Genomic DNA, 25,855 nt, shown 5'->3' on the forward strand with positions numbered 1-25,855 from the left:
GACAAAAAGAATTTGATAACAAGTCTGAATAATTAATAAAAGGCAAAGGTCTTTTTGCTCCAAAACACTTGTTTTCCCACTGGATCATGGTTCCACATCAGAGATCATTGGACTGGAATGCACAGGATTACTTTCATGTGGCATTCGTCCTCTCGTTATAGAAAATACTCCCTTTTTCAAAATGAATTGAATCTATTGTAGCCTCTCATGGGGTTACAGCAGTGTAGAAAGTTAGTGAGGGTTTTGGCCCACACCTTCCTCCCCAACACATGCTTCATCTTTGCTTTCTCTGTTAGAGTGTTTCTTTTTAATTCCTGTCTAAAAATATCAGTTTGAAACATAAAAACATTATATAATGCTTCCCTACATGGTGACTTTTAAGGTTAAATGTGAGTTGGCTGAGTAACAATTTTATTTCCAAATATTCTCCAACTTAAGATGCATAATTTTAAGATTTGTGAAATTGGAAGATTTCTTATCTCTGTTTTGAAGCATTATGAAGACTTCTTTCTTTTGTTAGCTGTGGGACCTTGGACAAGTTATTAAGCCTCTCTGAGCCTTATTTATTTATTTATTTAGTTTTTGAAAGTATCTCCTGATCTTCCTCTTCTTCCTGCTTATTGGGTATATCTATTGAGACAAAGTAAGCCAAACATTTTGTAAACTCTTCAGCACTAACATATGGGCTACTGATTCTTAGATTTCAGTGTTCATGAGGATTATCTCTCAAGTGTGTTAAAAATGCAGTCCTGGGGCCCACTCCCAGTGAGTCTACTGTGGATTTGAAGAATAGAAATAGGTCATTTGAAAAAAGATCTTGCCAGCAGCTTGTGAAATTTTGTAACAAAAATGTACATGAAACATCTTTAAGAGACGGGTTTTCACCTTTTAAATTGGTAAAGATGAAAACAATAATACTTGGTGATGGAAAAGGACTGCTCTGTGTGTCACTGATGCGAATGTAAACTTGGAATCACCTGTCTGGAGAATATGAATTAAAATACGTAGAGATATTCTTGCTCTTTGATCTAGCAATTCTATTCTTAGATTTTTTTAAGATGAAAATCTCACATATACACAATCATATGTGCAGGAGTATCCAACCATATGTGCAGTGATATCCAGCATAGTTGTTTATCAAAATATATATACACTAGACAACTGAAATATGTCACAACAAGGATAGGTAAATGAATTATGTTATATTCACACTATCAAGAATTATGTAGGCATTAAAATGTGGATGTAGAACTATGTTTTTATTTACAAAAAAGAATCTGTGTTATGTGGTAAAGTGAAAAAAGATTTATAAAACAGGTATAAAGTGAGCCAATTAAAACTTGTATATATACATAGAAGTCTGAAAAGATCATCTAAAATATAAATAAATGGCCTTTCTTGGCTGATGAGATTGTGTTTTTATTTTTATTATTTAATTTTTAATAGTATTTGACAAATTAAAAAATTTATAATCAGAGCTAAAAGAAAGCATGCTTTTAAAAGGAAAAAAAAAACATTTAGGAGACTTGCATATTAATATCATTATTTTCTCTCATACTTTGTATCTATAGTGCCTTCCAGTGCCCATTTTCTTGCTGAACATGATAGTTATTGGATTTGTTTTCTTCTTAGGCTCTTACAAGACTCATTTTTGTGCTAGTTGTTGTTGCAGAAGCCAGTGTCTTTCCTGCCTCTTCCTCTTATTTTTTAATTTAATTCTCACAATAAATTGAACCATCAGCATTTTTGTATCATGTTACATAACTAAGGCTTAGCCACCATGATGTAATATACTTTAACTTTGTTGTCACATAGCTTGTTTATTTTGTATTGTATTTGTTTTGTGTTGTGTTTGCCCAGCATTATAATTGTATCAAAAGGTTTTGCTGATGCAGAAGTATGTTCTTTTTTTTTTATTTTCCTGATGGCTTACTAATTGTTGGGGAGAGAAAACCGCTGAATCCACTTCCATTCCTGGCACCTAAGTGAATATTACTTATAGAAGGGAAGAACATATCTCTCTGTAGGCCAACAGTTTTGATGGGGAATGTCTGAGAGTATGTGTTTGGGTGCCCATGTTAAAACATGATGACTAGGAAAGCATAAATAAAAAATTGACCTGCTGAACTTAAGAGTTAGGAAGTCTGGATTTAAGTTCTGGCTTAGTATATTTGCTACATAGGAAAATCGTTTAAATTCTCATAACTTTTGTTTTCTCATAAACAAAATGAAGATCCTTGTTCCCTTAGTACCACCGAGGCTTGGGACATGATTCAGTGAGGTAATACTTTGTCCTTCCTCTGTTCATTTGTTCTGTAAGTATATATTGAGCACCTACATTAGATGGAGCACTAATCTAGGACATGGATCTGTTAGTGAACAAAATGGATAGAATCCTTGCTCCCTTTGAACTTACATTCTAGTGGGTAGAAATGAAATGAAAAATAAGCATAATAAATAGTGAATTATATGAATTCCAATGAGAGATGACAGTGGCTTGGATGAGAGTGAGCATTCCAGGTAGTGAGAGTAATTTGAGAAGCACAATACACATAAAGGTGTATTTATTCTTATAAACATGGTATTGAGCCAGAGGTTATCCACTTTTCAAAGCTTTTCTTCAGAGCTTTGAATTTAAATATGTACTGTTATTTGAATGTACGCATCTTAATGTCATATGGCTGGAAATTAAGTAGGACATCTTCGTTTTAGACTGACTTTACTAAAGCCCTGGGGAAGAAATAACATTTCAAGCTCAATAAAGATTGCCTTTGTTCTTCCTTTGACAGTAGAGACAGCACATGATTCAGGGTGATTCAGTGTTGCCCATGCTTATTTCAAAAATTTAGAAGTCGTACTCAACACCACCCTCTCTCTCTTCCCTCTCTTCTTTATAATCACCATGTCTAATTTATTGTGTTTTCAAATGTTAGTCTCTCATCTGTTTACTTCTGTCCATCTCCACTGTTATCTCCACAGTCCTACACATCATCAATTTTGCTTGTACTGCAGGTATTCTCATCTCTTCTCTACTAAGTGAGAAGTCTCATTAAATCACAGCTCTTTGTAAACCCTCCAATGACGCCTTCTGTAGCTCATTCTCCACAGGCCCCTGCCCCTTTTTTGCCCTTTTCTGTTTCTCAGAAGGCACAGACTACATCACGGGAACTCCTTTGGCTCTGACTTCCCAGTGAAGATGGTCTACTTCTCCTTGCACCTAGGATGAAGTCCACAATCCATGACACTGACAGTAATCTGCAAGGAAGGCCCTGTACCATCTGACTGATCCACCCAGGGCATTCTTCTTGCCTCTTTCCTTATTTTTGACTCTGATGGTTTTCTGTAGTTCCTTAAAGACCCCAAGCCCCTCCTACCTCCTTGCATTCGTATATCTCATCCCTTCTGACTGGACCTCCCTTCCTCTTCACTTGTCTCACCCTTGCTCATCCAGAATGTCTGTTTTTAATGTCTCTTCCTCAGAAAAAGCCTCCCTGGTTATACATTCCATTTCTCACTAAATTTTCCCTTTGAAGCAGGTGGCATGACTGTATATAAATATTCATGTCATTATTTGTATAATATTTCTTTTCTCTGCTGATTCCAGGCTTCGTGAGGTCCAAGTTACGAAAGTTTTTGTTTATCTTTTGAATCTTGGCTTCAGATGGTGTATTTGGTAAACAGAGAGCTCTCACTGACTGCCTGGTGAATGCATTCAGAAAGTGAAGATAGCTTCACAAGTAGTTTCTACTAATTATCAAAGAAATTTTAACATGTTAGTGTAGGGTGAGACCTAAGAGCAGGACTAGGATTGAGAATTACAAGGTGGCCTCGAACTAGAATCTAAGTACCTGCACTCTTTCCTGCACTGAAATTGATAGCCATGAACCCAGTGGTAGTAGGTAAGACAATAAGAACCATATGCTAAAGAAAATAATGGCAACAGACATTTCTCATCTTTCAGTTTTGAGATTGAAAGATTATAAAATATATTTTCATGATATGTGCTTATTGTACATTTTGTGACTGGAATTATTGACATTTTTTTCTAACTTTGAGAGAAGTTATATTTAATAAATGTAAATGAGGGAGGGAAAACTGGCAATATATATGTGGGTGAAGATGAAAAGTACGACATTAATATTTGAAAAAACCTATAAAGTTATACTGTATTTTTTTTTAATTTAAATTCCAGTTATTTTAAAAACCATTAACTTTGATCATTAACACCCACAATAAAATATAACCTTTAAACAAGAAAATTTGGTTTTGCCTGTAATGAACTGCTCTGTTATGTCCATTTTGAAATCTTATCTTTTACATTTTTGTTATTATGAAATGTATTTTCTACTAAGAAATGAAAATCGACTAATATCATTATTGTAACTTAGTTTTATGTCATTGATGCATTTTTGAAAGTTTGAATTGTACCCTGAGATAGTGCATCAGTCACCATTCCGGAAGTAAAAACAGATACGTTATTGAAATATAGTATTCTAAGGGCTTCCCCAGTGGCTCAGCGGTATAAGAATTCTGCCTGGAATGACGGAGACCTGGGTTCGATCCTTGGGTGGAGAAGATCCCCTGCAGAAGGAAATGGAAACCCACTCCAGTATTGTTGCCTGGGAAATTCCATGGACTAGGAGCCCGGTGGGCTGCAGTCCATGGGGTCGTGAAAGAGTCGGATGCAACATAGTGACTAAACAACAAATGGTATTCTAAGTTTTTCAGATTCATAGAGCTGAATGGAACTTATTTTTAACATTATGAAGAAATAGTCTTTGATGGACATTCTTAATGGTGCTTCTATTACAAAATAACTTTTTTTGGCTGTAACATTCTATAAATAGATGTGTTTGGTGGAAATGTTGACAGATTCTTATTTGTAAGTAATGAATGAAGCCACCTAGAATTTTAGTGACCTCCCTTTTGGTGAATGGCTATTCATATTTATTATTATCAGTTCTAACATTTTAAAGTGCCAGCTGGGCACTATATAACATTTGATGCGCTCTCAGTCTAATGGGTCCGCTTCTAAAGTTCCACAGTTCAGCACACTAAAGCCAGTGCACACCAGGAGATGATACAGCTTTGAGTTAATATATAATGGGAGATCAGGAGATATATGTAATAGAGCTCGTAGCATTAAGTCACTTTTGGCACTGCAAAGAAAGTTAATTTGGTTAAAACTTTTATTGCAAGGTAGAAACTACAAAAGAAACTTCTGAAAGAGATGGTGTCGTTTCAGTACTCTTTTGTCCTTTATTTATTTATTTATTTATTTTGGTATTGGTGGCCAGTAACGATTCCAAATTTAGTGGAAAAGGCACAGAAATTTGTTCTTGATACGTAGATAAATTTCCTCTATAGTTTGGCGAAGGTATTTGGGAAATTTGAATCTTTAAATGAAAAGAGAAAGCCCAGTTAATTATTTATCTAGTATCTACCATATACTTATTAAGGGTGCTATCCTGAGTAGAATTGGATGTTTTAAATGAAAGAAAGAGTGGTTGTATGTATAGACATGGATGATGAGATGAAAGAAAGGTGCTGAAGAGCTGTGTTTAAAAAAATAATCTGGAGAGTGTAGGATCTGTAAGAAGTGTGTGGTATAACATCCCCCATATATTAAGAGGACAGGTGGTTTTGTGAACTTAAATAACTCTTAATTTATGCCAAAATGAAGTCATTACAGTAAAGCGTCTGCCTGCAGTGAGGGAGACCCGGGTTCAATCCCTGGGTTGGGAAGATCTCCTGGAGAAGGAAAAGGCAACCCACTCCAGTATTCTAGCCTGGAAAATACCATGGACTGAGGAGCCTGGTAGGCTACAGTCCATGGGGTCTCAAAGAGTCAGACACGACTGAGTGACTTCACTATTAATACCAATGTGATGATTTAAGTGATTTATTTGTCAGCATCAGTGGGCCTTAAAACTTTTGATAAAAAAGCATTTTAGAAATTGAGAAGTATCTAGGGAAATCCTTTAGAAGTTTTTATAAGAAATAAATTTAGGTTATTTTGGTATTATATGTACGTGTGTGTTTATAAATAGCTAGCTATACGTAAACTCTGTTTCTGAATTTAATTCTGCAGGTATCTCTCAGACTGTATATTTTCTGTAAGGACTAAATAGGGGTAAGGTACACACTTTTTTTTGTTTTTCTTTTTTTTTTAGAAATTTACTGCGTATGTGGCAAACAGAATAATCTAGAAGATTTTTTAAAAACACTAAAAATGTACCATCTAGTAGTAACGGCAGTTTGGGAGAGACTATGCCTTGGCAGAGACAAAAAAGGACAAGATCTTACTAATTAAAGGGATCAGGAAAGCTTACCTCATGGAATAGGTAAGCACTGACATAGACCTTGAAGAAAGAGGCTTCTTTGTATATATGAAGATGGAGGAGGAAGAGACATGGTGACTTTAGATAATGGACTATAATAGCGCATGGGAGGGAGGAAGAAGGTAAACTGGTATCTAACCAAATATTTCACTTGTGGTTTTTGGTTTTGCTGCTGAATTGGTCAGAGAATGTTGCCATCCATAGTGGCTCTGTTTTATATAGGGAAAGGTTGCTCCATTTCTGAGCAACCAGTACCTTTGTCACAGCAATGATATTTATCCCTTTCAAAGGCGTTTTTGTGTCCACTCATTTTGCTTTTGCTTCTTAATACATAGCCGTGGGTTGGGCATCCTGCCAGCATCACTTGACCATATGTGATGGGAGGTGTGCACTGGTACTTCTTCCTTGGTAAGTCTCCAGTGTCTAGAACACAGTTCCTGGGATAGAACAGTTCAGTTCAGTCGCTAGGTCGTGTCTGACTCTGAAACCCCATGGATTGCAGCATGCCAGGCTTCCCTGTCCATCACCAACTCCCAGAGTTTGCTCAAACTCTTGTCCATCAAGTCGGTGATGCCATCCAACCATCTCATCCTCTGTTGTCCCCTTCTCCTCTTGCCTTCAATCTGTCCCAGCATCAGGGTCTTTTCCGATGAGTCAGCTCTTCCCATCAGGTGACCAAAGTATTGGAGTTTCAGCTTCAGCATCAGTCCTTCCAGTGAATATTCAAGACTGATTTCCTTTGGGATGGACCGGTTGGATCTCCTTGCAGTCCATGGGGCTCTCAAGAGTCTTCTCCAACACTATAGTTCAAAAGCATCGATTCTTCAGTGCTCAGCTTTCTTTATGGTCCACCTCTCACATCCATACATGACTACTGGAAAAACTGTAGCTTTAACCAGATGGACCTTTGTTGGCAAAGTAATGTCTCTGCTTTTTAAAATGCTGTCTAGATTGTTCATAGCTTTTCTTCCAAGGAGCAAGCATCTTTTAATTTCATGGCTGCAGTCACCATCTACAGTGATTTTGGAGCCCCCCAAAATAAAGTCTCTCACTTTCCATTGTTTCCCCATCTTTTTGCCATGAAGTGATGGGACTGGATGCCATGATCTTAGTTTTCTGAATGTTGAGTTTTAAGCCAACTTTTTCACTCTCCTCTTTCACTTTCTTTAAGAGGCTCTTTAGTTCTCCTTCACTTTCTGCCATAAGGGTGGTGTCATCTGTGTATCTGAGGTTATTGATATTTCTCCCAGCAATCTTGATTCTAGCTTGTGCTTCATACAGGCACTTGTTAAACATTTGGTTAATGTTCTTAATATTCTTTCTTATATTTAGTATCAGGTATTGGTCAGACAATAAAGAATCTGCCTTCATTGCAGGAGACTTGGGTTTGATCCCTGGGTGGGGAAGATCCCTTGGATAAGGAAATGGCAACGCACTCCAGTATTCTTGCCTGGAGAATCCCATGGACAGAGGAGCCTGGTGAGCTACAGTCCGTGGGGTCGCAAAAAGTCAGATACGACAGAGGTACTTGCATTTTTTTTTTAATACTGAAATGTAGGTTAAGCTCATCGCAAGAAACTATGACCTGTGACCTTGGTAATAGATACAGTTTTTAGTGTGAATCATCTAACATGAAGCTTTACAGCAGTGGATGAATTTCATAAAATATTACACATCTTTTATTGTCAGAGTATGCAGTGTCAAATAGCTGTCAAGTTTCTTTGATAATTGGTTTCAGGTTTGCATTCTTATCCATCCATATGCTATCTAGGCAATGTCTTTTCTTGGAAGAGTTATTGTATTGGAATATTGCCTTTCCTTGGAAGATACTTATAATCTGTTATCTTTAACCATTTTATTTAAGAAAAAAAGACAAGTCAAGGGGCTTGTTTCAGTCCTTTGATAGTCCTTAAAGTATCTGAATTTTCTAAGGTTATTGTCAAACTCACTCTTATTCTTCACATTGTCATGAGTTTATTCATCTATCATCTACCTCCCTGCACGCACACACACACACGTATTTATTTTAGAACAACATTTATCATGTCAAGTGCTGGACTGCATTTGTTATTCTTCCCAGCCTGTGAGCCTTAGAAATCAAGAACTGAGAATTAAGAGGCTTGGCTTTCTGGTACAAATGTAAAACAGTGAGTTATGGGCAGGGATTGACTCAGAGATTATTTGATGAGGTTTTCTCACTTTCACAGTTGCCTTTAAGTGATTTATTCTTCCACTTATAACAAATTGGGAGAATTAATAAAAGTTCTCAATAGTGAGAAAAAAAAAACATTGAAATATCTGAGCATATCAGAAACTAGCAGCTCTTTGGAGAACAGAATGGTGCCAGGAGTGAACAACATTTGATAAAAATTGGCAAAAATTGTAAAATACTTGCTATGGTAAGATAAATAATATAATTAGGGATTTAAAAAGCTCAGACATATAATAAAAATGACACAAATTATTTGAGAACCTTGTTAGAGAATTACCAAGAAGGGAGTTTTAGTTTAAGTGAGTTCCTATATTTTTCAGGGCTAAAAGGTTTCCAAAAGTTTCCCTTTGAAGAGTTGGGGAGAATGGGTAAGATTGAAGGGGAGGATTGGCAGGATTGAAGTGTATCTATGAGCACCTTAGTGGTTGACATCTTCAGATTAGAATTCCCTAAATATCTGGACTATGGCCAGCCATTATTGCAGTTTTCTCAGTTTGCAGTCTGAGGCACACTTTGTGCTTCTGGTAACTTGGGAGAGAGGGTATGACTGTGTCATATTATTCATCTGCAAAGAGAAAAGTTATAATAGTAAAATGATCTTGGTTATTTTATGGTAGAATCGTGTAGACTTTTTTTACTTTTTCTGTGTGTCCCCTTTTTAAAGTAGCATTTATCACATTATTGTCTTACCACAATGGAATTTCACACTTAATTGTATGATTCTCTCATTGATGTCTGTCTTTTCTATCAGACTCTGTACTCAAGGATACTTTTCTGCTTCCTTCTGTATCTGCAGAGCCTAGACGAATGTCTGGCATACACTATATGCTGTGTAAATTCTTGTTGGATGCATGAAAGGATCTTTGAAGTATTTTTTTAGAGTAGGCTAGATAAGAATCCATTTTTCAGCATCACTGACTGCATTCTCTTCTAAATGCTCAAAAAGCATTTGTAAGGGATGGAATTTTAATTTAACAGTCTATAGCTTTTATTTATTTTTTTATCTTTTAAAATTATAACTATTTGTACAAAGTAATTTCTTCTATTCAAAATGGTTACATTTCTCATCAAAAATACCTTATTTTATTTTTTAATAGACTTTATTTTTTAGAAAAGTTTTAGGTTCACAAAAAGTTAAATTGAAAGTATAGAGATTCTTGGGGCTTCCCAAGTGGCACAGTAGTAAAGAATCCGCCTGCTAGTGCAAGAGACACAAGAGATGCAGGTTCAGTCCTTGGGTCAGAAAGACTCCCTCGAGTAGGAAATGGCAACCCACTCCAGTCTTCTTGCCTGGAAAATTCCATGGACAGAAGAGCCTGGTGGGCTGCGGTCCATGGGATCAAAAAGAGTCAGACATGACTGAGCACACATGTGTAGAGATTTATATTATTTTTAAAAACTTTGACGTATACTTGATTTACAAAGTTGTGTTAGTTTCAGGTGTATAACAAAGTAAGTTAGTTATACAAATACATATATCCACTCTTTTTTTAGATTCTTTTTTCATATAGACCATTACAGAGTATTGAGTAGAGTTCCCTGTGCTATAAAGTAGGAACTTGCTAGTTATCTATTTTATTGATAGTACAGTGTATATGTCAACCCCAGTCTTCCAATTTATCCTTCCCCTCGGTACCCCTTGGTCACCATAAGTTTGTTTTCTACATCTGTAAGTCTATTTCAGATTCATATTATTTTCAAATGATAGTTGGACTACATGAGCCATTTAATCATATGCATTATATATTGCATATAAATTGATACGCTGTTATGAAATTCCAAAAATTTACCTTTGTCTGGAGATATTGTTCCAGACATTTCTAGTTTTTAATGGACTATTAGAACACCATAAGAATAGTTTTTAAACTTTGAAACTTCTGTTTTAAAAATCTTTGATTTACTTGAATTTATTTATAACTACCACTGCTTAGATATGTTGACTTCTTGTCTGATTTCCCAATGGCTTGTTTTCCTTGAAGAAAATAACACATTAGACACTTTTGTCTGTATTTGCAGATGAAGAAATTGAGGTGAAATGATTTTTTATGATCACTTGCTAATAATTAATAGAAAGTTAGAATTATATTCTTTCACTTTGTTGTTACTGTTGCAAAGAAAAAATAACCATTCATGTAGTAGTTTTTTCATTGGTTCTCTATTCAGATGTGCAATATACTCAAATGATTATACTGTCATTTCATTTTTAATACATAAATTCTTTTGTTTTTTCATATGTGCAGGACATTAGTCAAAACTTCAGGAGAAAAGTTTAAAATGTGAATAACAGTTTTACAGAAGAAAACTCCTAGTGTGTCATTATTAAGTAATGATGTAGCTGTTGTTTTCTATATGTTTTCATGTATTGATAAATAGAAACTTCTTTTTATCCCATATACAATAGTTGTTAGTATATTACTTGAAGAAGCATTGGTAGAGCTCATTGGAACTACAAATTATTTTTTAAATTTATTTTGTATTAAAGTATAGTTGATTTACAATGTTGCATTAGTTTCTGATGTATGGCAGATGATTCAGTTATATTTGTGTATGTATGTGTATTCAGCTTTCATATGTATATATACATAATATATATGTATGTACTCTTTTTTCACACTTTTTCATTATAATTTATTATAAGATAGTGAATATAGTTCCAGATGTGACTACAAATCTTAATCAGAATCTTGGTTTGGGAATAGTCTTTCTAATATAGATATGAAACATAATTGCCTTTAAAAATCATAATTTTGATCATATTAGGCCAACAGAATTTATAATTTTAAATTTCATTAAAGTTAAAATGAGTTTAAGAAATAGTATCAGAAAAAAAAAAAAAAGAAATAGTATCAGAGTTCGCAGGCTGGAGGGTTAATGCTGCTAATTTTATAGTAATCTTCCTCTGAGGAGAACCCACAGTCAGAATGCTTGCAGTGGGGGTGTTGTTTGTACACGCTAGGAACACAGCAACTCGGGGGATGGGGAAGACAGATGTTTCAAAGTTTAGGTCACTATCACTACTTACATAATCAAGGACTGATTTTGCTCAGCTTTACTCACCAAATTATTTTCACCTTATACATTGTATGCTTTTTTGGTGTGAATTCTTTTAAGATCATTTTAGAAAAAGGGTTCAGTAGGTATCAGTAAATACTGGGGATTTTGGAACTAGATGAGCTATAAATAACTTAATGTTATATCAATAAATTATGCATTACCTAGGAACTGAATTTCTGATTCATATAGTATACCTGTTATTTTCATCACTCCTCTTGTCTTTTTCTATTTCATTGCTATGTGGAATTTTATTCCCATTACTCACTTCTGTCAACCCTGTTGGTCGCTATGAATGCAGCAAATTTCCTCAAATGACACTTGAGTTTTGCTGTCCTGTTAACTTTGCATTAAGCTATTTAGGTCTGAATTTTTTCTTCTTCTCTTGAATACAATGCTTGCTAAAATACAACCTAATTTCCAGGTCTTGAATATGGTGTCTCCCTTCATGAGATGCCTTTTCAAGAGAAAACTGATACATCTTTTTATAGACCTTCTTCATTGTTATGTTTTATGAGGCATTTATACATTGCCTCAAGTCATATGGAATAGGACTCATGTCACATATGACATATGATACCATATATTAACAACTTGAGCTTTTCTTCTTGATTTTAAAAGCTTTGAGGAAAGGCTCTTGTATTCTTTTATATACCTCAAGGAGCCTAATGTTGTTCCTATAATTAATTGGATGCTAAGTTTTTCCTTAGTATCATCCTCACAGAACATATAGCTTATTTAATGCTTATTTGAAGGAAATATTGGCTCCTATTGCAGTATGGACATATTAAGTACACACACGTACTTGACACGTACATGACACAGATCAAATATTCATTATAGGAGAGGCATGCCTTATGTTAACTCCCATTGTGTACCTATCGAACCCCCAGTGGGAGACTTGACCACCTTTGTGCAAGAAGAAAGAGCAGTAGTAGCAGTAGGCTGTCATAAAAATTAATTAATTCACATCCACCACCCACCCCACCCCCCGGACAGTCAAGATTGCTTCCTGAGTTTTTTCCCTGTAGTTTAAGCTGATAGTAAGCATTAGAACCATCTCTAGAAGATTTTATATTAACATTGGCAAGAAACAAACAATTGACATCAGGCATAAGTCTTATTTTGCGTTATGCTTTTGGCGCATCGTTGCTGGAAAAGTTATGCTAATCCACACCATCTGCAGATACCAGATGTGCCATTGAGAGGTGCACAAATTCCTTTCCAGAAAGCTGTTTGATGTCGAATGTCAATCATTCATGTTAAAATGACAGCACCTATCATCAAAGGAGGCAGAATAACTACAATTTGTGTTTTTTTCTTTACCATCACATACCAATCTGGATGATATTTAATGCTGTGATAAATTAAATGTGGCCAACAGGGGAAATGTAACAAATGCAATTGCTCAGTCCATCTTTTGTTCCTTTGCAAAATAGCTACAGGATCTGTTGAAGACTGTCTCATTGAGTATACATGTACAGTGGGTGTGGTTACATCTTGCTTACTACCTTACATTTCTTGGCTTATGTGGTTTATTGTATTAAAAGAATTGCCTGGAAGGGTATCAGATGGTGCAAGGCACAGAGTAAGTTTTGTCATTGCATAGTTGCTATGCTTCTGGAATCCTCTCTCAAATATGATTCTTGAAAAGAAGCTTGTTCATTTAAAAACAGTAATAGGTTCTTCATTCATAATATTATGTCTTAAAAGATGTTGCCATAAATTTAGTGAAACTATGATTTTGTGTCTTTTGTTTTTGGGAAAGAGGCAGAGAGAGTAAGAAGCAGGAACAATCAACTTTCATCTGAAATCTTTTCATTTTCTGCCTAGGTCTGGATATATCTACATTTAGCGGTAATAAAATTATTTATGTTCTCTTTTCATATCTTTTCAATTTTTGGCAGCTACTGGTAAATATTAAAAGCATGTCAGGGCACAGTTTGGTTTGAATTATTGAACATGTCAGGTATACTAAAATTCCTTTGATTTCTAGGATATTAATGGGTAACACTGGTTGCCAGCAGCTAGAACTTACTGTAAGCTTTCTTTGTGTAGGGACTTCCCTGGTGGCTCAGCTGATAAAGAATCTGCCTGCCATGTGCGAGACCTCAGTTTGATCCCTGGGTTGGGAAGATTCTCTAAAGAAGGGAATGGCTACCCACTCCAGTATTCTGGCCTGGAGAATTCCATGGACTGTATAGTCCATGGAGTCGCGAAGAGTCAGACACGACTGAGTGACTTTCACTTTCAGCTTTCACTTTTCCTTGTGTAGAGATTGTGTGGGAGCAAGTCTCATTCTCTCCTTTCTCTTGTCCTTGTTTTAAAGTTCCTGCAGCCACCCTGCACTGTCGCCTGAAGGGACTTTGTAGGGATTTTGTCTGGACTTCAGATAGTGTTTCTCATAGTTCAGGTATTTTATAAACATGTTCCAGTCATTGTATCAGAAAAGTATACTTTGATTTAAATTTTCTTCCTTAGGGAAATTCCCCCTTAGCCCTCCTCAGTGCTGTTCTTATTCAGGTTTTGCCAGGAAAGGAGACTTATTTTATTAAAATAAGTCTTCCCTGGTGGCTCAGATAGTAAAGACTCTGCCTGCAATGCGGGAGATCTGGGTTCTGTCCATCCCCTGGAGAAGGAAATGGCAACCCACTCCAGTCTTCTTGCCTGGAGAATTCCATGGACAGAGGACCCTGGCGGGCTACAGTCCATGGGGTCTCACTGAGTCAGACATGACTGAGCGACTAACAGTAGGTACTGAAACATTTTTTTAAGTTATAATTATTTCTACAAACTGTCTTGGATAAATATCTAGTCACTGTTTGGTCCTATAATTGGTATATGATGTTGCTCCTAAGTGTTGAGTAAGTGTGAATTTATAAAAGAAAAGGAAAGAAGAGACAACTGAATCCAAAAAATACGAGGTCCCTGGGGATAAATAGGAGACCATGAGTGTTAAAAGTATTACAGTGCTTTGCTTTTTTGATTAATAGTGTCCACTGAAATCTCATCTCAGAAATGAATTCTACATTTTATTGTCTCAGCAATGATGAATAGAGCCTACAAAGAAAGTTGTTTTAAGCATTTTTACTGGACTTTGTGCCTTTCTTGTCTTGTTTCTTCTGCCGAGAGACTTGTCGCTTTACCCACCAAACCCTGGGCTCAACCCCTGGTGAATTTACCTGCGAATTATGTACTAGTCTCTGTAGAATGCTTTTGGTTGACTTCTCAGGAAAGAATCCTGTGCTTGTTCTATTCTGTATTCCCAGTCTTCTTCCTTCCCTTCCTCTCTCAGTGAACTGCTTACATGCTCTAATAATATCCTAACTTCTATCTTTACCACTTGACTGAAGTCCTTGATGTGTTGAGAATTTCTTCTCTTCTCTCTTTTTTTCGTTACATGTATCTTTGACTCTGTCTTTGGGACATAATGGATGTCTATGTTTGTTGAGTAAATGGACGGATGAATAATTTTATAATGTATTTATTGAAATATAGTCAGTTTATAATGTGTTTCAGTTGTACGGGAAAGTGATTCAGTTATGTATACATATATATCTGTTCTTTTTCAGATTATTTTCCCTTATAGCTTATTGCAAAATATTGGGTATATAGTAGGTCCTTGTTTGGTTATGGGTAGCCGTTCCCTTCCCCAGGGGATGTTCACTTCTCCAGGAGATCTTCCCAACCCAGGGATCGAACCCAGGTCTCCAGCATTGCAGGTGGATTCTTTACCGTCTGAACCACCGGGGAAGCCTAAGAATACTGGAGTGGGTAGCCTCTCCCTTCTCCAGTGGATCTTCCTGACCCAGTAATAAAACCAGGGTCTCCTGCATTGCAGTAGATTCTTCATCAGCTGAGCTGCCAAGGAAGCCCGTTTTATATATAGTAGTGTGTATATGTTAATCCCAAACTTCTAATTTAACCCCCTCTCTTTCTCCTTTGGTATACCATAAGTTTGTTTTCTTTGTCTGTGAGTATATTCCTATTTTCTGTTTAAGTTCATATATATATATATATATATATATATATATATATATATTTTTTTTTTTTTTAGATTCCATATATAAGTGATAGCATATGATATTTGTCTTTCTCTATCTGGCTTACTTGACTTAGTATGATAATCTCTAGGTCCATCCATATGGCTGCAAATGGCAATTTTTCATTCTTTTTATGGCTGAGTAATATTCAAGTGTATAAACATACTACATCTTCTTTATCCATTCACCTGTCTATGTATATTTAGGTTGCTTCCGTGTCTTGTCTACTGTAAGTAGAGCTGTAATGAACATTTGGGTGCATGTATCTTTTTGAACTATAGTTTTCTCCAAATATATGGCCTGGAGTGGGATTGCCGGGTCATATGGTAACTCTATTTTTAGTTTTTTAAGGAGCATCCACACTGTTCTCCATAGTGGCTCTACCAGTTTACATTCCCAACAGTAGTGTAGAAGGGTTCCTTTTTCTCCACACCCTTTCCAGTATTTATTGTTTGTACAGTTTTTGGTGATAGCCATTCTGACTAGTATGAGGTGATCGCTCTTTGTATTTTTGATGTGCCTTTCTCTAACAAATTAGCAATGTTGATCATCTTTTAATGTGCCCTTTGGCCTTAAGAATGTTATATTATTCTTACATGCAAGACTTTCATATATGGAAAGCCATATTTGCCATCTTTATCTTCAGAGTTCAAGAGGGTATAAAACTGTGGACCATGAATTACAATAAAATTATTATCTCTTAATTTTTAAAAATGTTATAGCCTAATGTGTTGTTCATTGATATTGCTAATATTAGACTTGAAATATTAATACATTGGTACACATTTGAAAGATTTTTATAAAACATTGTTAACTTTGTTTTTTAGTTATTTTAAATTTGAGATATTGCTTCATATTAAAAAAGAACTTTGCTGATTGAAAAATCTTACCAGCAAAAGCTACTGCTACACTTTTGTGCATTATACAAGCAGAACATTGCATATAGTTTGAAAAACTACTTTTAATCCTAATGTCAGTAAATTATTTTTGACATTTTTGTCTATAGCCCTGCAAAACTTTCAAAATGTATTTGTGGCAGACAGACCTTTTAAAATGTATCTGTGTACAGACTTTAAAATACAAAGAAGATCACATGTTGTTCTTTAACTGAGCATCACTTTTGGGTTGACCAAATTACCCAAAACATTTTAGGGTAGAAGTTGCCATTTGATGATCATCTCTGCAGATGATGCTCACATTGAAACTAGAAGGTCAACCATATGGAGAGGTTAAAAATAAAATCTGCTGGCCTTCAAAATCCTCTTATCAGCCACCTAACGGGGTCAGATGCTGACAATGATGCATCTGAGAGCAGTGAGTAAAGACAGATTGCAGAAGTTTCATAATTGTGAATTGTGTTCTCAATCTATTTAATTCTGCTTATCTTTGTTCCCAGTCTTGGTTTCTCTGAACTGTGCAAATCTCAGATGCAGCCCTAAAGGCCAGTAGTTTGTTACATATTCATGTATGAAATAAAGTATTCTATGATATGTCAGTCAAATATACTCCCAAATCAGAAAACAAGCATTTTCCCCAAAGTAAGTTCCTTCTAAATGTAATGAAAAAGAGCTACTTTGTCATTAAAGTGAATGAATATTCATTTTTAGAACAGACATTATGTTTGGATTGTGTTAAACAAATGTCTGTTAGTGAAAGTGTAAGTCACAAAGATAAAATTTTATCTAAAAATAATATTTAGAAAAAAGCAATAAATATACCCATTTAAAAATACTTCTCTTTTATGTAAGCCTTTCCTTCTTTGTTTTTAATGATTGTAATATTGTTTATTTCCTGCTATTAAAGGAAACTGATGACCATGTTCATAGTAGTGTTTCTCACAATAGCCAAGAGATGGAAGCAATACAAGTGTCCATTGATGGATTAATGAATAAATAAAACATGGTATATACATACAGTAATATATTATTCAAGCATAAGAAGGAAATTATGACATGTATTATAAAATGAATGAACTATTATGCTAGGTTTAAATATGTGAGTCACAGAAAAACAAATACTGTATTATATGAGATATTGAGATTTGTTAAGCTCATAAAAATCATTCAGTGGTTTCTAGAGGTTGGGGAAATGGGAAATAGGGAATTGTGTAATGGATACAGAGTTTCAGATTTGCATGATGAAAAAGTTTAGGCAATTGAATATACCTAACCCTACTGATCTGTACAGTAAAATAGTTAATGGTACCATCTTAAAAATGGAATGATAAATTTTATATTATGTATATTACCATAATAAAAACAGAGAAACTAGATAAAAAATACAGTTTTAGACCAAAGCTTACTTATTTTTAATCCTAATTGTTTCTACAGAATAAATGCCTAGGATTGGTCTTTGAGCCCCTAACAGGATTATGATATGCTACATGATTACAGATCAAATAGAAGTATACAGTGGATATGGTAAATTATTATTTGTAGAATAATTAAAAGCTGACTAAAGTACTGAAATCACTATGTCCAAATATATGTTTAAAAGAGATTCCTTGGTTTTATAGTTATCAATTCATAATTTGGAAACACGTATTTATTCAAATATTTTTTGAGTGTTTATTATCATGCCAGAGACTAAGCTGGACTCAGATATACAGTGTTAGTAAGTCTGTCCTCAAGGAGTGTGAAGTCAATTGTAGTGGAGCAGAGGGAGAGTTTACAAATAAACAGAAAATTACAATAAAGTGCCATGAAGATTATGAAAGGAGTAAATAGTCAAGTGGGAAAAGGTAAGAAGGAGTTTTGGGATTCCAGAGTTTCTGTTCTGAGGCTTCAGGGGAAACTATGGAAGAAGCAATAGTTCAGTTCAGTGAGAACTGAAAGTTAATTAGGTGAAATGGTTGGAGGAGAAATTGGAGTACACAGTCAGGGCAGAGGCCTTGTGGGCTGAGAAAGCATCTTCCTGTTTTCCTGGGCGAGTCTTTTAGTCCTGGAGTCCTATTTGGATGGTTCCTTTTCACTCTCCCACGTCCAGTTTCAGTGGTCTGCCTGTAGGTCTTAGGGAACCTGGCTTCATAACTGGGAGGAGTTTACTTTGCTTGGAACGTTGAGTTTGGTGGTAGGGATAGAAGAGACACCTTAGAGGTTATGTAATGAAGATATATGTCACCTTTTACATGATTCTCATGGCATTGAGGAACCACTACGATTTTCATAGAGAAGAGGAGTATAAAAAGAGATGTGTTTACTTTAGAAACTTAAGTCTGGCTGCATTGATGAGAAGAGATCGTAATGGAACAAGAGTCACTGCTGTCCCTCATTAAGTACAGTGCCATGGGGCAGTAACTGACATTGGTGGTGGGCACGGGCACAGAAAAGAGGGAATGAATTCCAGAGCTATTCAAAACCTGGCTTCCACAAGACTTAAGAACATTGCATGTGGTTTTGTGTGCTTGTGTGTGTGGGGGTGTGTCATGTGGCAGGGTGGGGAGGGAAAAGCAAAAACGGCATAATGTTTTAGACTACTGAGTCATGGGACAGTTCACCAAGGTAAGGACATAAAAGGAAGGGGAAGTTTTGGGAAACGGCATGCGTTTTCACTGTGGTCGTGAAGGGGATGAATAAGCCTAGTGAGAGTCTGTGGATTGGGCTAGAGAAGTCTAAAATGTGGAACTAGAGGACAAAATTAAAAAAATTAATGAAGGATGAACAGCCCAGAACCAAACCTAACCAAACTAACAACAACAGCAACAGTGGAAACCCCTGAAACAAACAAATGGCTAACTTGTCAGGAGTGGGTCAGAGAGCAAGGAGAAAAACCTAGCATATCATTTGAAGATACCCAGGAGCAAGGTGTTTTTTGAATGAGGCTAGGGCAGTGGGCATGTCAGGGGAGGATTTGGCAGGGGATGCTGTTTCTGGACAGAGTTGTTGTGAAGGCATTTCAGGAGCCCTGTGGGGCCCAGGCCAGGCTGAAAGGAGTTGCAGAGATAGATAAGAAGTGGAGGCTAAAAAAAAAAAGGAAAGAAATTGAGGCTGTGAGTGAAGACAACCGTGCATATCATTTGAAGATACCCAGGAGCAAGGTGTTTTTTTGAATGAGGCTAGGTCAGTGGGCATGTCAGGGGAGGATTTGGCAGGGGATGCTGGTTCTGGACAGAGTTTTTGTGAAGGCATTTCAGGAGCCCTGTGGGGCCCAGGCCAGACTGAAAGGAGTTGCAGAGATAGATAAGTAGTGGAGGCTAAAAAAAAAGAAAAGAAAGAAATTGAGGCTGTGAGTGAAGACAACCATTTTAGTAATTTTCACTAAAAGAGGAGGAGAATAGCATAGGAAGAATTATACTGGAGAGGATGTAATAATGCAATTTTATATTTATTAAGTGCTTTATTGTGGTAAACTGAACATAAATTTACCACTTAAATCATTTTCAAGCATAGAATTTAGTATTATTAAGTACATTCATGATGTTGAATGTACCACTAATTCCAGAACTTTTTCATCACCCTAAACAGAATCTCCGGAGAAGGCAGTGGCACCCCACTCCAGTACTCTTGCCTGGAAAATCCCATGGACGGAAAAGCCTGGTAGGCTACAGTCCATGGGGTCGCTAAGAGTCGGACACAACTGAGCGACTTCACTTTCACTTTTCCCTTTCATGTACCGGAGAAGGAAATGGCAACCCACTCCAGTATTCTTGCCTGGAGAATCCCAGGGACGGCGGAGCCTGGTGGGCTGCCGTCTATGGGGTCGCACAGAGTCGGACACGACTGAAGCGACTTAGCAGTAGCAGCAAACAGAATCTCCACTCATTAGTTAAGCAATAACTCTCTGTTCCTGCCTCCCTATTTCTAATCTTTCTGTCTCTCTGAATTTACCTATTCTAGATATTTCATAAAAGAGGAAGCATAAAATGTTCTTGAGTGTCTGGTTTATTTCACTTAGCATATATGTTTAAAAGGCTTATCTAGGTTGTCCCATGTATCAGAACTTCATTCCGTTTTATAGTTGAATGATACCCAATTATATATACATATATATGCCACAGTTTGGTTATACATTTATCAATGGACACTTGGGTTGTTTCTCCCTTGGGGCTGTTGTGAATAATACTGCTGTGAACATGGATGTACAGGTATCTGAGTTCCTTTTTTCCATTCTTTTGGGTATATGCCTAGGATTGGAATTGCTGGGTCATATGGTAATTCTGTGTTTAGCTTTATGAAGAGCTGCCTAACAGTTTTCCACAGTGACTGCAGAATTTTACATTTTCGCCAGCGATGTGTCAGGGTTCCAGTTTTTCCACAGTATTGCAAGCACTTGTTACTTTCTATTTTGCGTATGACTCCTGGAAATTAATAATGATAATTCATCCTATCACACTGGCTTTATGAACCCTCCCCCACCAAAAAAAAAAAAAAGTCTTTGAGGCATTATCTCCATGTTATACACGTGAAAACTTAGATTTCAGAAAGTTCAGAAGTTTGCCTAAGATATTTGCATTACTTCTATCAGAGTAAAAATCTTTACAGCTATAAGGACAATATACATATCATATTCATCATTGTTTTTTATTTTTCCTCTCCATGAACATCAGCTATAACTTGAAGCTGAAACGTGTATGATTACAAAGCAGTTTGTCTGTGCAAGATACATGAAGCTTTTATTGTATATATTACCAAGCAATGAAATATATATTAATATACATGGCAGCCAAGTTTGATAAAACTATTAGATGTGTAGCAAAAAAATCTTAATAATATATAAAATAACTTCATGAATTCAATTGGTGAATGAAGAGCTTCCACTTTGTGTAGTCTTCAAACTCTCTTGAACAACGTACCATTGGTGAAAACAAATTGAATCACATATTCCACATAGCTATATTAATAAATGCATATGTTATAAATTAAAAACAATACACATTTTATAAAGATAGGAATAAAGTTAATATGAAATTATTTAATAAGAACATATTCTTTACTACATTCTCTACAGTGTTTTTTCTTGCACATTCCTGGAATGGGTTCACCCATACATGTGTGCATTATGGCATTATTATGGCTAATAGGCATTTTGTATGATATGTTCAGGCACTTTTAAAAACAAACATATAAAAGTCTCTTGCATGGGAAGGATATTACTTACATCAATTCACAAATGAATATGGGTTATGTATTATGTACAAAATATTTTTGAAAATGTCATGATCTGCTTTGCTATCCTCAAAATATTTAGTACAGCAATGAAGGCTGTTTTTCTGAATCAGTAACCTCTTATAAAATCTGATTTTAACTTAATACATAGCTAAAGTTCTGAAAGCTTGTCCTTGAGGAAATGCCTCTAATTATAAGAGAAAAATAATGTAAGCAACATCAAATTTGCTTGTGAAGCAATATTTGCAACCTCCATTTTAACTTGTATATAAATTATTTTTGGAAAAGTGAACAAGTGATAATTTAAATCATGAAGTCATTTGTGCTGATGCTTTGACATTTTGAAGAAAAACACAAATACAGAAAATCAAATAAAATGCTAAGGGGAACTAGCAAATGACTCTGTGTTATCTAAGGAAAACAACATCTAAATACATACGTAGTTTTTCATAGCCTAATGTGTTTTCATTTTGACTGCTTTCGTATATTGATTTGCTCCAAGGCAGCTATCAAATAGAAATATTCCAAAAGGAAGGAAAGAAAAGGAAGATACTTGGTGTGGAGATAGTATTTTTTGAGTCAGGTCAGTCAGATGTTTTCCTTATGGTTATAGTAATTATTTAAGAAGATTTGTAATGTATTTTTGTGTTTACATTTTAAGTATATTGTAAAGTTTTTCCTGAATAGTGTGTTTTTGTTTCTTAGTTTGAATTTCCTCTCCTGAAACAGTATCAGAATCAAATTTTCAGTGTCAGAATGTGTAAACTTTTTCCCTCAGTGGCTCATGAAAATCTAATAGCTAAATAGAGGTGACTGAATAGCTAAATTCCTGAGACTAATGAGTGAGAATAAAAACATCATGGGGACAGTTTATCAGTGACTATTGGTGTTATTTAGTAGCTAAGTCAAGTTCTACTCTCTGCGACACCATAAACTGTAGCCCGCCAGGCTCCTCTGCCCGTGGGATTTCCCAGGCAAGAATACTGCAGTGGGTTGCCATTTCCTTCTCCAGAACACCTTCCTGACTCAGGGTTCGAACCCACATCTCCTGCATTGGCAGGCGAATTCTTCATCAGTAAGCCCAGGGAAGCCCATCAGTGAATAAAACTACTGTTATATTAGGTCTGGGATAAGCAAAAGACGACAGTTTTTTATTTGTGCAGAAGAGTGAAGATCACACTTTCTAAGTGTGTTTCCTATCTTTTATGTACCTTTTTCAACCTTATTTTACCAGGATTAGTAGATGGTAATTTGGACCAAGAGCTTTACTGTCTCCTGCATATTGCCTTGATTGTTATCATCTCTTTTGGAAAATAGGTTAATTTATGTTATACATAAGGACCCAGACCTAGAAACAAACACTTGGCGACAAGTCAGGTAAGAGCGTTCATGGCTCTTTGAAATGATGATACCGATGATGCTGATAAGAGTAGCTAACATTTATTAAGGATTGATTGGAACTTGCTTTCTAAGAACTTTGCATGTATTATCTCATTTAGTCCTTAGAATTTTTCATATGTTAATGATCTCGCTACACCCTGAGCTAGATACTCTTCATAACCTTCTTTTATAGATGAAGAAATGGAGACATGGTGAGGACAGGTCTCTTGTTCAAGGTCACCTATTTAACGGCAGAATCGACATGAGAACGTGGGCTTTCTGACTGCAGAGCCTGAGTCAACTACACTCTGTTTCCTCTGATTCTGGCAAAACATTTTTTGGCAGATGGTAATCACAGAAGTTGCTTAAAGTCACAACTTTTCAGTACTCTTTTTTTTTTTTTATACAGCCAAATTTTGTAGCTTTTATTCCCCCCAAATTATATTATTACTTTTGTAGCTTTGAAGAGGAAGGTGTGAAAATTCAAAATGTTATCTATTCTCATGTAATTTCTTACTTTCCACAGAGGGCATACCATACTCAGATCTAAATGTCATTACCAATTTTTTCTCACACTTAACGGAAGGGAAGGTATATGCTCAGTTTTGAGCAGAGGCTCCCTTGTAGAAGTGTGACAGTCCTCAGCAAAGTTTTGGCACTTGTGTTTGGCAAAACATCCCAGGCAGATGAGTGAATCATATGGCAAGAGTACTGCTACTCGAAAAGGTGCATTAATATGAATATTAGCACCTTGAAGTGTTTGTGAAATAACCTTAATGGAAGGACTAGCATATTGACAAAACATTAAAAAAAATTACATTTCATTTACTGGTTAAAGATATAGACAAAGAGTAATGTATTGCAGAAGTCTGTGATGATTCAATTCCAAGTTGTATGTGATGTCTGTAATTATATTTTAGAGGAATATTAAGCAATATGGATGTGATATCTGATTCTTAAATATCATCACTACACTGAATTCTAAATATAATCCATTTATAACCATATTTAAACAACAGATATTACTATGTGGCAAGCAATGACTTAGATGTAATAAGAAAAAGTGGAAATTTCCAATGTAAATGATTTCAAAATAATTTTTAGCATTTCTTCAGGGAATATTAAGGCAGATGAAAGGGATTTTTTATAAGGTATATAGTTCAGATGCAGTTTTCCTCTTCAGAATTCACATTATTCCCACAGTCTACGAATGACAAACGTTTGTGGACTATGGCAGCAATCTGTTGGGTGTTTCAATCTATTTTGAGCTGAAATTGATTAGCACTTTATGAAAAGTGTACAGAAAATTGCCATGCTTATCAAGGCAAATCAAGCCATAATTCTGCCTTTTTTTTTGTACACCTGCAGCTATGAATATTTTTTGGTGGATACATTGAGATGTGCTCAAGAATATACATATTGGACTGCATATCATGCAGTTTATTCTGATCTTACTGACAGTTTGCAAACAAAAACTCAAAACAAGATGCAACTGTGTACAGCTCCCGAACTGTAGGTTCTGATGTTGGCAGCAATGAATACACGAGGAAAGGGGCTACAGCTGAAGAGGAGGTGTGCTTTTTTCTCATCTTACTGTGAAATATAATCTGGGAAGTTGTTTAATGGATTTCATGAAATATGAAGGAAATCTAAAGGGTTTTACCTAATTGCCTTTATTTTGCCTCACCTTGGAAATAATGAAAATTTAAAATATTTCACTGTTGATGACTATAGTGACAGGAGTTCCTCATATTCAAAGAAAGTTAAGAGTGAGAAATGAAGTGAGCAACAATGATGAGCTTCATATTTTGAGAAGAGCCCTCTTGGTTGGTAATACCTTCAAAGAAAAACAGGTATCAGGCCAAAAGAAAACGAGGGACACCATGAACTACATTGAACTCTATTAGATAGATAGTGCCACTTGGGAAGCCCATGGAGAATATATAATTTTTTTAATCATATGGACTTTCCAACATTATCATATGGATTTTCACCATCTAGTCTCTAAGTGGTTGGGTGTTTAGATATTTCCAGTGTTTTTGTAATTAATAATAATTATTTTTGTCATCAGCAACATTAACACAATATAAAATTCACATAACACTTGGTTTTGGCATCCATTACCTCTCTCTAGTTTCAAAGTATTGTCATCACTTCAAAGTAAGACCCCTTACCCAGTACAAGGTATTTTCCTATCAGCCCCAGCCTACCTCCCCATCACTGTTTCCAGTCCCCTCAAAATTAAACTCAGGTCTTATCAGGACCCAAACCAGGCTTGTAAATTCCTGCCCTATCACCTTTGTTAACTGCATTCACTTTTCCATTTCTCTTCATTTTTTTCAAGCCCAAGTCAGTTGTCATCTCCTTTGTGAAAACTTCTCTGATCGACTAAGCTTATTAAATCATCTCTCTCTTATGAAAGCTCTTGGCACACATATCTGTACTGTTTATTTGGCCCATTTTTCATCTTAACTAGTAATGCCTGTTTAGTAGCATGTGTTGCCCATAAATTATATTGCAAACAATGTCTTGTTTTGCTAGAGTGATATCTTGGTATCTTATCTATTTTGTATCCTCTGATGATAATCTTAGTACATGGCACAACAGAAGTGCACAATAAATTCTTGTCAAAATGAATTAAAATTTAGTTTTGTTCCCTTACAGATCTTAGCATATTGCTTACCACATAGTAGAACACCAACAAATAATTTGCTGATTGATTTT

General features: G+C 35.7%; 1 protein-coding gene and 1 long non-coding RNA gene across 10 annotated transcripts in view; both read left to right on the forward strand.

Moving 5' to 3' along the window:
- The window catches only part of LOC145528887 (uncharacterized), a 30,447-nt gene extending 9,935 nt beyond the window's left edge, over window positions 1–20,512 (forward strand). The window contains exon 2 of the long non-coding RNA XR_014070765.1: window positions 17,978–20,512. This is a non-coding gene — a long non-coding RNA (uncharacterized LOC145528887). The remainder of the gene's footprint in view (window positions 1–17,977) is intronic.
- The window catches only part of PRKD1 (protein kinase D1), a 773,210-nt gene that overhangs the window by 465,255 nt on the left and 282,100 nt on the right, over window positions 1–25,855 (forward strand). The window contains exon 7 of one of the 9 annotated variants that reach the window (XM_081548075.1): window positions 6,174–6,344. The exons of the other annotated variants lie outside the window; for them this stretch is intronic. The gene's annotated coding sequence lies outside the window, so the exon portion shown is untranslated. The remainder of the gene's footprint in view (window positions 1–6,173; window positions 6,345–25,855) is intronic. 9 annotated transcript variants of the gene reach the window in all.

The sequence above is a fragment of the Giraffa tippelskirchi genome, chromosome 12, assembly GCF_054371585.1.
Source record: "Giraffa tippelskirchi isolate mGirTip1 chromosome 12, T2T-mGirTip1v1.2.pri, whole genome shotgun sequence".
Taxonomy (NCBI): domain Eukaryota; kingdom Metazoa; phylum Chordata; class Mammalia; order Artiodactyla; family Giraffidae; genus Giraffa; species Giraffa tippelskirchi.